Genomic DNA, 13,814 nt, shown 5'->3' with positions numbered 1-13,814 from the left:
ACTGGAGATTAAACACTGAATCCCTTAATTGGCAGCCAGAAGAGACAAAGTGTTCAAAATAAAAGATTCACCATTATCTTTCTCACCAAGACACTGGCGGATCCTCAGAACCCAAAACTGCCCAGTTCTGCTTGACCAAATATTCACAATTGGCCATTTCTTACCCTCTAATTTGTCTTGACCAAACTTTAGTTAGGCTTATCTCCTTCCTACAGTCCGCTGAGCGCAGCTTGCTCCAAAGCCTTAGGAAGCACTAAAAAAATGGAACTGTTCCCCTACCCCACACTTATCAGCTTCTCCTGGGAATCAGATGACCACAGGGAGACCCTTTTCCAATGAAACCCCACCGGTCATTTCTCCTTGCTTGTCCAGAGTCCCCTTAAAAGATTACGCTTGTCTCTGCTTACCCCTCCTTTACACTGTGGAAGAAACACTTGCTCTGTTTGATTTTGAAACCCAGATTTCTGAGATTGGAGAGCTCTCACAACTGCAATTGTAATTCCTTCTAATTAAAATCGCTCCCTATCTAAGTTCAGATTTGTTTATATTTGACATACTTTTTTTTTAACATCTTTTTTGGAGTATAATTGCTTTACAATGGTGTGTTAGTTTCTGCTTTATAACAAAGTGAATCAGTTATACATACATACATGTTCCCATATCTCTTCCCTCTTGCGTCTCCCTCCCTCCCACCCTCCCTATCCCACCCCTCTAGGTGGTCACAAACCACCGAGCTGATCTCCCTGTGCTATGGGGCTGCTTCCCACTAGCTATCTATTCTACGTTTGGTAGTGTATATATGTCCATGCCACTCTCTCACTTTGTCACAGCTTACCCTTCCCCCTCCCCGTATCCTCAAGTCCATCCTCTAGTAGGTCTGCATCTCCATTCCCATCTTACTCCTAGGTTCTTCATGACCTTTTTTTAAATTTCCTTAGATTCCATATATGTGTGTTAGCATACGGTATTTGTTTTTCTCTTTCTGACTTACTTCACTCTGTATGACAGACTCTAGGTCCATCCACCTCACTACGAATAACTCAACTTCATTTCTTTTGATGGCTGAGTAATATTCCATTGTATATATGTGCCACATCTTCCTTATCCATTCATCTATTGATGGACACTTAGGTTGCTTCCATGTCCTGGCTATTGTAAATAGAGCTGCAATGAACATTTTGGTACATGACTCTTTTTGAATTATGGTTTTCTTAGGGTATATGCCCAGGAGTGGGATTGCTGGGTCATATGTAGTTCTATTTTTAGTTTTTTAAGGAACCTCCATACTGTTCTCCATAGTGGCTGTATCAATTCACATTCCCACCAACAGTGCAAGAGGGTTCCCTTTTCTCCACACCCTCTCCAGCATTTATTGTTTCTAGATTTTTTGATGATGGCCATTCTGACTGGTGTGAGATGATATCTCATTGTAGTTTTGATTTGCATTTCTCTAATGATTAATGATGTTGAACATTCTTTCATGTCTTTGTTGGCAGTCTGTATATCTTCTTTGGAGAAATGTCTGTTTAGGTCTTCTGCCCATTTTTGGATTGGGTTGTTTGTTTCTTTGTTATTGAGCTGCATGAGCTGCTTATAAATTTTGGAGATTAATCCTTTGTCAGCTGCTTCATTTGCAAATAGTTTCTCCCATTCTGAGGGTTGTCTTTTGGTCTTGTTTATGGTCTCCTTTGCTGTGCAAAAGCTTTTAAGCTTCATTAGGTCCCATTTGTTTATTTTTGTTTTTATTTCCATTTCTCTAGGAGGTGGGTCAAAAAGGATCCTGCTGTGATTTATGTCACAGAGTGTTCTGCCTAAGTTTTCCTCTAAGAGTTTGATAGTTTCTGGCCTTACATTTAGGTCTTTAATCCATTTTGAGCTTATTTTTGTGTATGGTGTTAGGGAGTGTTTTAATTTGGTAAAGTAGCAGGATACAAAATTAATGCACAGAAATCTCTGGCATTCCTATACACTAATGATGAAATATCTGAAAGTGAAATCAAGAAAACTCTCCCATTTACCATTGCAACAAAAATAATAAAATATCTAGGAATAAACCTACCTAAGGAGACAAAAGACCTGTATGCAGAAAATTATAAGACACTGATGAAAGAAATTAAAGATGATACAAATAGATGGAGAGATATACCATGTTCTTGGATTGGAAGAATCAACATTGTGAAAATGACTCTACTACCCAAAGCAATCTACAGATTCAATGCAATCCCTATCAAACTACCACTGGCATTTTTCACAGGACTAGAACAAAAGAATCTCACAATTTGTATGGAAACACAAAAGACCCCGAATAGCCAAAGCAATCTTGAGAATGAAAAACGGAGCTGGAGGAATCAGGCTCCCTGACTTCAGACTATACTAGAAAGCTACATTAATCAAGACAGTATGGTAATGGCACAAAAACAGAAAGATAGATCAATGGAACAGCATAGAAAGCCCAGAGATAAACCCACGCACATATGGTCACCTTATCTTTGATAAAGGAGGCAAGAATGTACAGTGGAAAAAGGACAGCCTCTTCAATAAGTGGTACTGGGAAAACTGGACAGGTACATGTAAAAGTATGAGATTAGATCACTCCCTAACACCATACACAAAAATAAGCTCAAAATGGATTAAAGACCTAAATGTAAAGCCAGGAACTGTCAAACTCTTAGAGGAAAACAGGATGAACACTTTGACATAAATCATAGCAGGATCCTTTTTGACCCACCTCCTAGAGAAATGGAAATAAAAACAAAAATAAACAAATGGGACCTAATGAAACTTAAAAGCTTTTGCACAGCAAAGGAGACCATAAACAAGACCAAAAGACAACCCTCAGAATGGGAGAAACTATTTGCAAATGAAGCAGCTGACAAAGGATTAATCTCCAAAATTTATAAGCAGCTCATGCAGCTCAATAACAAAGAAACAAACAACCCAATCCAAAAATGGGCAGAAGACCTAAACAGACATTTCTAAAAAGAAGATATACAGACTGCCAACAAAGACATGAAAGAATGTTCAACATCATTAATCATTAGGGAAATGCAAATCAAAACTACAATGAGATATCATCTCACACCAGTCAGAATGGCCATCATCAAAAAATCTAGAAACAATAAATGCTGGAGAGGGTGTGGAGAAAAGGGAACCCTCTTGCACTGTTGGTGGGAATGTGAATTGATACAGCCACTATGGAGAACAGTATGGAGGTTCCTTAAAAAACTAAAAATAGAACTACCATATGACCCAGCAATCCCACTCCTGGGCATATACCCTAAGAAAACCATAATTCAAAAAGAGTCATGTACCAAAATGTTCATTGCAGCTCTATTTACAATAGCCCGGAGATGGAAACAACCTAAGTGTCCATCATCGGATGAATGGATAAAGAAGATGTGGCACATATATACAATGGAATATTACTCAGCCATAAAAAGAAACGAAATTGAGCTATTTGTGATGAGGTGGATAGACCTAGAGTCTGTCATACAGAGTGAAGTAAGTCAGAAAGAGAAAGACAAATACCGTATGCTAACACATATATATGGAATTTAAGAAAAAAAATGTCATGAAGAACCTAGGGGTAAGACAGGAATAAAGACACAGATCTACTGGAGCACGGACTTGAGGATAAGGGGAGGGGGAAGGGTGAGCTGTGACAAAGCGAGAGAGAGGCATGGACATATATACACTAACAAACATAAGGTAGATAGCTAGTGGGAAGCAGCCGCATAGCACAGGGAGATCAGCTTGGTGCTTTATGACCGCCTGGAGGGGTGGGATAGGCAGGGTGGGAGGGAGGAAGACGCAAGAGGGTAGAGATTTGGGAACACATGTATATGTATAACTGATTCACTTTGTTATAAAGCAGAAACACACCATTGTAAAGCAATTATACCCCAATAAAGATGTTAAAAAAAAAAAAAAAGAACTACCATATGACCCAGCAATCCCATTCCTGGGCATATACACTAAGAAAACCATAATTCAAAACGAGTCATGTACCAAAATGTTCATTGCAGCTCTATTTACAATAGCCCGGAGATGGAAACAACCTAAGTGTCCATCATCGGATGAATGGATAAAGAAGATGTGGCACATATATACAATGGAATATTACTCAGCCATAAAAAGAAACGAAATTGAGCTATTTGTAATGAGGTGGATAGACCTAGAGTCTGTCATACAGAGTGAAGTAAGTCAGAAAGAGAAAGACAAATACCGTATGCTAACACACATATATGGAATTTAAGAAAAAAAAATGTCATAAAGAACCTGGGGTAAGACAGGAATAAAGACATAGACCTACTGGAGAATGGACTTGAGGATATGGGGAGTGGGAAGGGTAAGCTGTGACAAAGCGAGAGAGAGGCATGGACATATATACACTAACAAACATAAGGTAGATAGCTAGTGGGAAGCAGCCTCATAGCACAGGGAGATCAGCTCAGTGCTTTGTGACCGCCTGGAGGGGTGGAATAGGGAGGGTGGGAGGGAGGGAGACGCAAGAGGGAAGAGATATGGGAACATATGTATATGTATAACTGATTCACTTTGTTATAAAGCAGAAACTAACACACCATTGTAAAGCAATTATACTCCAATAAAGATGTAAAAAAAAAAAAGTTCAAATAAAAAAATTAAAAAAAAAGTGTTAGTAAGCAAAATTATTTCTCAAAGGTTTTGGAAATTCATGTTTTAGAAAGACAATTATTGATTTGCATTTTGAAAGGCTGTGCTAGAAAAATAAACAGGTAGTTTTCCTTTAAAGCCTTAATATTTTGTTTACCAACTCATCTTCCCTTTGTCAGAAGGCAACTCTACCTAGAGGCATCAACTGCGATCCTGTTTCTCAGATATTCAAGGCGTTCCACAGGCTGGACAGCACTCCATACCCATGATAATTCCTTTCATCTCTCCTTCCCTCCCCCTTCAGGGTTCTTTGCTAAGGAGAGATGCAAATTTGAGAAAAAAGGTTAATGGCTGTTAATAGCTAAATGTGTTTCCTTTTCAGGGGTAAAATGCTATTATAGAAAACAACTCTTGTCCTCTGTTGCAGATGGTATGAGTTTTAATTCTTGTACTTTTGTGTACAGGCTTTGCTGGGCAAGTCATTTGTTCTCTCTGAACTACAATTTCTTTATCTGAAAAAGTAATCTTCATTCAGTTTAGCACTTCTTCAGGGCCTTTGATGTTTCCAGGCCCAAGGATAACCACTGGGTTCACAACTATGCCCCTGAACAATTCTTTTGTTCCTACTGCACAAAATTGTTATGAAACTCAAATTAGACCATTTATATGAAAGCGTTTGGACAATTAAGTGTTATCATTAGGATGGTAGCATGTGAACACTTCCTTCGTTGCATTCAACCATAGAAAAAGGTAAGAGTGGGCATTTCAGGGAAAGAAATTGGTTAAGGATGGAAAAATCTTTTGTCAGAGATAACTTTTTAAGTTAATTCCAAAGAAATTACTGCTCAAACTGAAGGACTGCTATCTCCATAGTTCTATTCATTAAAATGTAAACCAAAAAACTATTGTTCCCTTTATGTTCAAATTAAAGTATCTTATTCTTTCCTTCTAGCCTGCAACACCGATATGCTGTAGAGAGGGACAAATGAAATAAAACATAACCACATATTAGTTTTCTATGCTGTGTAACAAATTATCACCAATTTAGCAGCTTAAAACAACATATGCTTATTATCTCACAATTTCAGTGGGTTCGGAGTCCAGGTCTGGTTTAGCTGGGTACTCTGCTCAGGGTCACAACACTTCAATCATGGGCTGTGTCTAATTTGGAGGCCTGATTGGGGAAGAATCTGCTTCCAAGCTCATTCAAATTGTTGGCAGAATTAATTAATTTCCTTGCACCTGTGTGATTGAGGACCCTGGCTTTTTTGCTGGCTGTCAACTATGGGAGCCACCCTTAGGTCCCAGAGGCTAATAACTGCATTTCCATGACTCACGGGTTTCTCCAACATGGTCACTTACTTCATCAAGCCACTCTGGGTCTAGTCCATATTAAAAGAGCATTCACCTGATTAAATCAGGCCCACCTTGGCTAATCTCCCTTTTGATTAATTCTGTATGGATTGATTTGGGATCTTAACTATATCTGCAAAGACCCTTTATCTTTGCCATATTCTATGGCTAGAAGCAAGTCACAGGTCTTGTCCACACTCAAGGGGAGGGTATTTCACAGGGCATGAAATACAAGGGAGTGGGAATCATGTAGGCTACCACAATGCTTAAAAAGAATTAAAGAGAAGATCTTTTTTAAAAAAATCTAAATTTGATTTTTTCAAATCAAATGCACTGTACCATTTCCCTAACTCCTCTATCACAGTCGTTTTTGTTTTGTAAGCTGCTTTAGGAAATAGACCGGTATCCCTCCAGGGGAGATAAGAAGTGCATACACGTAGTGGATGGAGAGAGTATGAGGGCTATATTGGTGATATTATCAATAATACTACTTAACAATTAACTATGGGCCATGAATTATTCAGAGTATTCTGCATGAATTACTTAATTTAATTCTCACAACAACCTTATGAGGTAGGTACTATTATTATACAAAGTAAAAATGTGATTATTTGGAAGATCTACATAGGAATGCCTAGTAATATTTGCGCCCTTCGTGCTTATTGTGGTGTATGTGTAGTTGCTGAATCCAGATTTGTTGAACTAATAGCCTAAAATATTTATGGTTAACATTTAGAGTCTACAGTACTTAACGCAGACATTAAACCAAAGGTTCTTGGCAAGTTGTAAACTACAAACAGCATGCTGGTTGTTAGGTGTTCTGGGTTTCTAAACTTGACCCTGCTTTTTCACTTACTGAGAACTTGAAGTAATCACTTTAACTCCCTAGATCCCCAAAATCTTTCCTTTAAAATAAGGATTTGAAACTAGATCACCTGTAAGAGTCTCTCTGTACTTAAGTAAAACACATTCAAAATGCATGGGGAATTTGTCACACAGGGTCCACCTAATAACCAAAACACATTTCTAAGTACTTTAACCACATATACTTATAGTAGGAATAATGCTAGGTGAGTGAAGTTCATATTTGGGCAAGGGTTTTGTGACAGGACAGACTTAGGTTTGTGTTCTAGCCCTAAAACGTATTAGCTGCAAGTGAGCCTCTTTGAGCATCAGTGTCTTCCCCTGTGAAACTTCAAAAAGAGAACTTCCTTGCCAACCTGTTTTGGGAATCAATTAAGATAACTTACATAAAGCAATTAATATAATGTCTGGTGCCATGATGCTGCTCACTTTCTCTTTTTCTATGGAAAAAAAGAAACATAAAAGAACAATATGTAAACAAGACCAAATGAATTTTATCTTCATATAGCAATTCAAACTTTGAAAATATAAACTTCTTAAATCTTCCTTTGGATGTTTATAAACATATAACACCCCACAGTAAGGGTGTGTGTGTGTGCGTGCGTGCGCGCGCGTGTGTGTATATATGATGCTATTGTGTGAATAAAGTTCCCTTGTTAGCTGAATGAATCTTATAAGTTGGGAGACTTGAATATAAAATGTCTCCCTTGGTGGTTATAAAGGAAAGTCATGTGTACATTTCTGAATGTTCCATTATACACACTTTAATTGCAGTGGTATTTTAATTGCACAGTGATTGCAGTTTTATAAGTGAGACTTATAAAAATAGTCTATGCTATACTATATTGAATGAAGCATTTCAGCGTTTAAGAAGATGATATAAAAAGAGTTGTAAACTACAACTTAAAAAATTAAAATTAACTACAGCTTAAAAAATTAAGCTCTTTTTTTTAAGGTGATTGCTCTTTAATTCCACCTTCACTGCCTATAGGCTGAAAACAGTTGGAAAATGAACATTGTAATTGACTAGCATGGGAGATTTTAACACTTACTTGCAGTGTTGAGGGAAATCAGTTTCTGTACATCTTCTGAACTAAGCTAAAATCTCTATCTAGAGCATTCCTATTAAGTGGCCATCTTATCAACCTTCCCTTTATATGTTTCATTCTAATTTCTTTGTGGGATACCCTTGCTCATATAATAAAATATAAGCATGGATATGTTATGCTTTTAGGATCAAGCATGGCTTCTTTGATCATTCCTTTGTGGATATTCCAGGTATTAAGAACACACATGGTTGAAAAATTACATTTTTAGAAGTCCTATGCCCACAATATCTGCTTCTGTACTTTCATACTCTTATTACTTTCAATTTCCATTTTTTATCCCACTATATTCAAAGAAACTAATATCACCATGAATAACATGCTGATTCAGACAGATTTTTAAAAGAAATTAAAAAGACCAAAGATCACAGCAGCTGTTTTTCATCTAAGTTCCTTCTATCCAGGACCAATTTTCGAATGAGTGACTAATATTTATGAGGCTCTAGGCATCAGAATCTGCTGGGATTGAACCAGCTTTACTGAAAGATAATACAATAGATAGTTGTTTGAACCATTTTGCTTCTGAATGAACAGACTCAACTAATTCTGTCTCACATGTCCTTCTTGGCATATGTGCAGTTGACCCTTGAACGATGTGGGTTTGAACTGCGCAGGTCCACTTATAGGCAGATTATTTTCTATAGTAAATATTACAGTACTATGTAATCTGTGATTGGCACATCCACTGATGCGGAACCACCTATGTGGAACTGCAGTTATTCAAAGGTCAACTGTATTAGAAATAGTTTTCCTCCTAATTTAAAAGTACTATTTTTACATGTTTGTAATTTTCTCCTGTCCAGAACTGAAAATTGGCAAAATCTAGAACAAACAAATGTGATTCTGTCAGCTTCCTAACCTATGAAATAAGGAGGTTGGGAACTAATTGGCTTTTAAGGCTTTTCTTCTGAGTCATGTTCTATGGTTTTAGTTTTCTAGGCTCCCACATTTCTTGCTCAGATAATTGAAAAAAAATTTGGTATCCTATGTTTCTTTTCTACTTTCTTCATATTCCAAGGGCTTGCTTGATTATTTAATGAGATTAGGAATACATGCATAAAATGGGGTCACCTTCTTCCCTGAAAACAATTGAGAACAAACAGCATGGAAAAATAAAAACTCAAACAAACTTGGTGAAAAAACCCCACAAAAAACCCCCAATCCCCAAATCCCCAGTGAATTAGAGTAAAATGGAACAAATCAAAATCTCAGCCCCAAAGAAATTACATGCCTTTCAGTTCTAGGGCATCTCTCTCACAGAGCTGTTCATAAGTCGGTAGCCTACTAAGCTGGCCATCCCTCCATTGAACCAAAGGGCCATTTACTACAGAGAGGCTAGAGAAGTGTGGCAAAACTCACATGATACCAAGAAGTTCAGGGGAAAGTGATGATCAAAGAATTTGATAGACATATCATTATTGAAGGAAGCAGATTTTAGTTACGGCTAAGCTTACACACTTAAGCAGGTTGAAGCTAAAAATCTATAGTTGCTGATCTGGTTAACTGAAGAGCAGTGGGAGCTAAATCACCATATAAAAGATTATCAAAGTGCTGGATTCACTGAGAGTCAGGCCTTCTACCAACTGGTAGGTGGAAAATACTCTCAGCATTGAATGTCAGGGAGAAAGAGTTTTAATTCTATTGATCTAAATCTAAGATACTTACTCCTTAATTCATCCCCTGGGTCTTTCTACCTTACAGCATTTAATGAAAGCTTGGCAACAAGAGAAGCCACTGCAATGATGCAATGAGAAGCCCGCCCACTGCAATGAAGAGTAGCTCCCGCTCGCCATAACTAGAGAAAGCCTGTGCACAGCAATGAAGACCCAACACAGCCAAAAAAAAAAAAAAAAAAGAACCTCAAGGGAATTCCCTGGTGGTCCAGTGGGGTTAGGACTCTGCACTTCCACTGCAGAGGGCACTAGTTCGATCCCTGGTCGGGGAACTAAGATTCCACATGCTGCGTGGTGTGGCCAGAAAAAAAAAAGTTAAAATTAAAACCTCAAAATCCTCACAGGAAACAACTCCTCTTAGAATATACTTTAATAAAAATGTTTCATATTGACAGAAATTCTGCCAGGGTCTGAATTAGATGTATAAAATACTAAGAACACTGGATACATCAGCATTTGATGTGCAGCTAGACGCTGAGTGAAGACGTATTACTTAATTTTTGAGGATTCTTCTTGTACAGAGTTAGAAAGTGCTTGTATTTAATCTTTGATAAATTCTAAGCACTTCCTTAAGATATTCTTTTCTGCCTAGGGAAATATATTCATTAAAAGAATATTTTAAGATGTAACTTAATGAATAAGAGCAAATATTCATGAGAGAGTAAGTTTCTATGTGTTTACTAAAATTTTAAATAAAAATTCACTTAAATCAGTTCAGCAAATGTTTATTTCACATCTACTATATAGAATGTACTAAGCTAGATGTCGTGCTTAAGTAGATAAAATGTCAAAGCAATACTGTACATATTAGTGGGAAAAACTTATTACATTTAAAATGTAACCTTATTCTATTAACGTTGCTTTGCTATAGAATATGCTACAGGTTTCCTCATACCTTATTTATTTGCGTGTTGCTGGGTTTTTTTTAAGGAGTAGAATAACATATTTATATGCTCTTATTTTTCTTTGCTATTTCTTTCTTATTATTTTTAAAGTAATATCTTCATAGCAGTTTTCAGAAGAAATTTAGATTATAAAAAAAGAAGACACACATATGTGGTAATATCTTTTATGCACACCACACAAATTTCACAGCTTATTAAATTTCTTCTTTGGTTGTTGCTAAAATGCACCTCTTAGCAAACCAAAGAAATTTACTTCATGACTCAAATTCTCTGTTCTTTGCAGAAGCCTAGCATGGGTACCATTTCAAATTTTTGGCTCCATAGTTTTAAATATTTGATGTTCAAGAATGTTTCCTGCTGATCGAATAACTCTTTCACTCACAAACATAGGAAGGAAAAAAGTGGAAAAGAGAAGCTGAGGGAAACAAATTGTTCTTAAAATACAACAGCTGGCTGAATTAAATTGAGTCAATTACAGATTGCATCTTACACTGAAATACAGTTTTCAGCAAAGAGACAACAATAATGTGATGATTTAGTTTTTGCATGAGATTCTCACTTATTGAACATGTAAAATAGACAAATATGACATTTATCAGGAAATACATGTTAAAATTTTAGCCCTCTGGGTTGACAGACTATGTCATAGTGAAACTTTGCAGTGACAGTAGGGCTAGAAGAAAATTTGAAGATTATATCTTTTTATTGCAGCAGTAATTAAGTGGGCAGATGTCTCAATTGTGGTGCAATTGGCCTACTTTTCCACAAGCTAAACTTCTTTGCCCATCTGGACATGGCCAATGACCTACTTTTCTCAATTCTACCAGTATTGTATACTAACTCACAAAAGTGAAAAGTAATCTACATATTATGAAAGGAAATACTGTGGTCGAAATGATGTATGATGTTTAGCAATTACTCTTGTTTTCCTAATATATTTGTTATGGGGTAAATATACTTTCTTATAGGCTATTTTATGTAGATTCCTAAATTTAACCTCAATATATAGCAGAAAGGTAAGCCTAGATGTGAACACACACACATACACACACATACATTTTGATTTTGATTTCACATTTTATTTTCACCTTTAAAATACTCTTTTGAACCTGTCTTCCCTTAGCTGGACTTGCTATGAAGACGGCATAAATTTACTGTTTCTTATACAAATTTCAGGGAGTGACCTTGAGCCTGAGTCTTGGGCACTGTTGCCTGTGTCTTCCTTACGTGAAATTGTTCAGTATTAGATTTTACATTGATTTTAACTGGAAAATGGATATCTTTCTTGGACTTTTCACTACTATTCTTTCTCCATGAGACATTGAACACACTTTTCTTTTTGTTTCATTCCTATATATATTCATGAATACATATATGGTTTTAATACATAAATTCACTAAAAATTATTATTATTATTTTAATATTTTAAAAATTAATTTAGTTTATTTCTTTTTGGCTGCATTGGGTTTTCGTTGCTGCGCATGGGCTTTCTCTAGTTGCAGCAAGTGGGACATGGGCTTCTCATTGCGGTGGCTTCTCTTGTTGCGGAGCACGGGCTCTAGGTGCGCAGGCTTCAGTAGTTGTGGTGCACGGGCTTAGTTGCTCTGCGGCATGTGGGATCTTCCCGGACCAGGGCTTGAACCAGTGTCCCCTGCATTGGCAGGTGGATTCTTAACCACTGCACCACCAGGGAAGCCCACTAAAAATTATTTATTAAATCCCTATCCTGTGCTGAGTACTTTGCTGTTGTGGAAAATATGACTATCTTATAATGGATATTCAGAAACTTAGAATATTTTAAATCTTGAATGTTATGTCTACCTCTAAGTATAAAACATAACTTAATATTCTGAACTAAGTTCTAAAGATTTAAATAAAAGGAACATGTTATGGTAATTTGAGACATAGTTTGTCTCAGTCAGATAGACTAAGCTGTTCCGTAGTAACAAAAATTCCCCAATTCTCCAAAGATGATGATAATGGTAAAGTTGATATCTTGTTTATTCTATGTGTCTGTTCTGGGTCACTGGGAAGGGATAGGGGAAGTACTTTTTGTTCATGGTAGTTGCACACGGAGTCAAGCTGACAGAACCGCCACCATCTGGAATATTGCTGGTCATGAGGAAAGTGCAGAAAGGGATCTATGTATGGTAGCACATCTGCAATTTAATGAGCCAGCTCAGTAGTGACGAACGCTGCTTATACTCACAGCAGCAGCTAAAATCTAATCACACAGTCCTATCCAACTGCACAGAGAACAGGAAGTACAGTCCTATCATGTATATAAATGGGAAAATAACCAGAAATATTTGTCATACAGCACTAATAACTGAAGAAACAGTGGTGTTTGACAAACAGTCCCCACCTACTGATCATTGAATACTATTTGGCTCACCCTCTTTCTCTCATATAAAATACATCTATGTCTCCTCCCCAAGGAGATAAACCAAAAGCCTCTTTTAGGCAAAACATCAATTTCAGTGTCCAGGATCACAGCGTTACCTCTATCAGGGAGACTGACGTGTGGCAAAATCTATGAACAAAAAGAAACACAAGGTATTTCCCTACACCATCCCACCATATGCAATGAAGGAACAAGTTCAGTATAACTGCAGTAAACACTCCTCATGAGAAAATAAAGGATAGGGAACTTGTAGAGTTGGGTAGCATTTCTGACACGTCACTAGGAAGACATTTGAATGTGGGGACTATTCCTTGATTAGACTCCAGGTTTTCTCCCTAGAAGGAACTCCCCAGCCATTGATTTTTAAAACCCTTTTCTGTGTCCGGTGGTAGGTTCTTACATTTTTATTACCATCTTTGCCCACATTTGAAATGAGATTTCAGACTAAGCTGTTCTTGAGGGCTGTTCAGCTTTCTCATCCTGCTTTGTCTATTCAGAAGTTTGAAAGCCCAAGTATTGCTTTGTGTCTCAAAGAACTGTAAAAAATTTTACTACAAATTTGTGTTTTCTTTCTCTTCTACTCCAGTTTGTTCCGTGTGTAAACACATACACACACACCTATTAGTTTTTTGTGTGACATAATATTCTTTACTCACTTTTACATGACATTTTTGACAAAGCTACTCAGCTCTCCTCCTATTACAACTTTTTCTTTAACTTTTTATTTTGAAATAATTAAAATTTACATAAAAATTGCAAAATAGTAGAGTTCCCATATACCTTTCATCCAACTCCCACCAATATTAACATCTTATATAACAATAGTATAATTATCAAAACCAGGAAATTAACAATATTAACTAGATTACAGACT

Source organism: Orcinus orca, chromosome X, assembly GCF_937001465.1.
Source record: "Orcinus orca chromosome X, mOrcOrc1.1, whole genome shotgun sequence".
Classification (NCBI taxonomy): Eukaryota; Metazoa; Chordata; class Mammalia; order Artiodactyla; family Delphinidae; genus Orcinus; species Orcinus orca.
Note: the sequence above shows the minus strand (reverse complement) of the source record.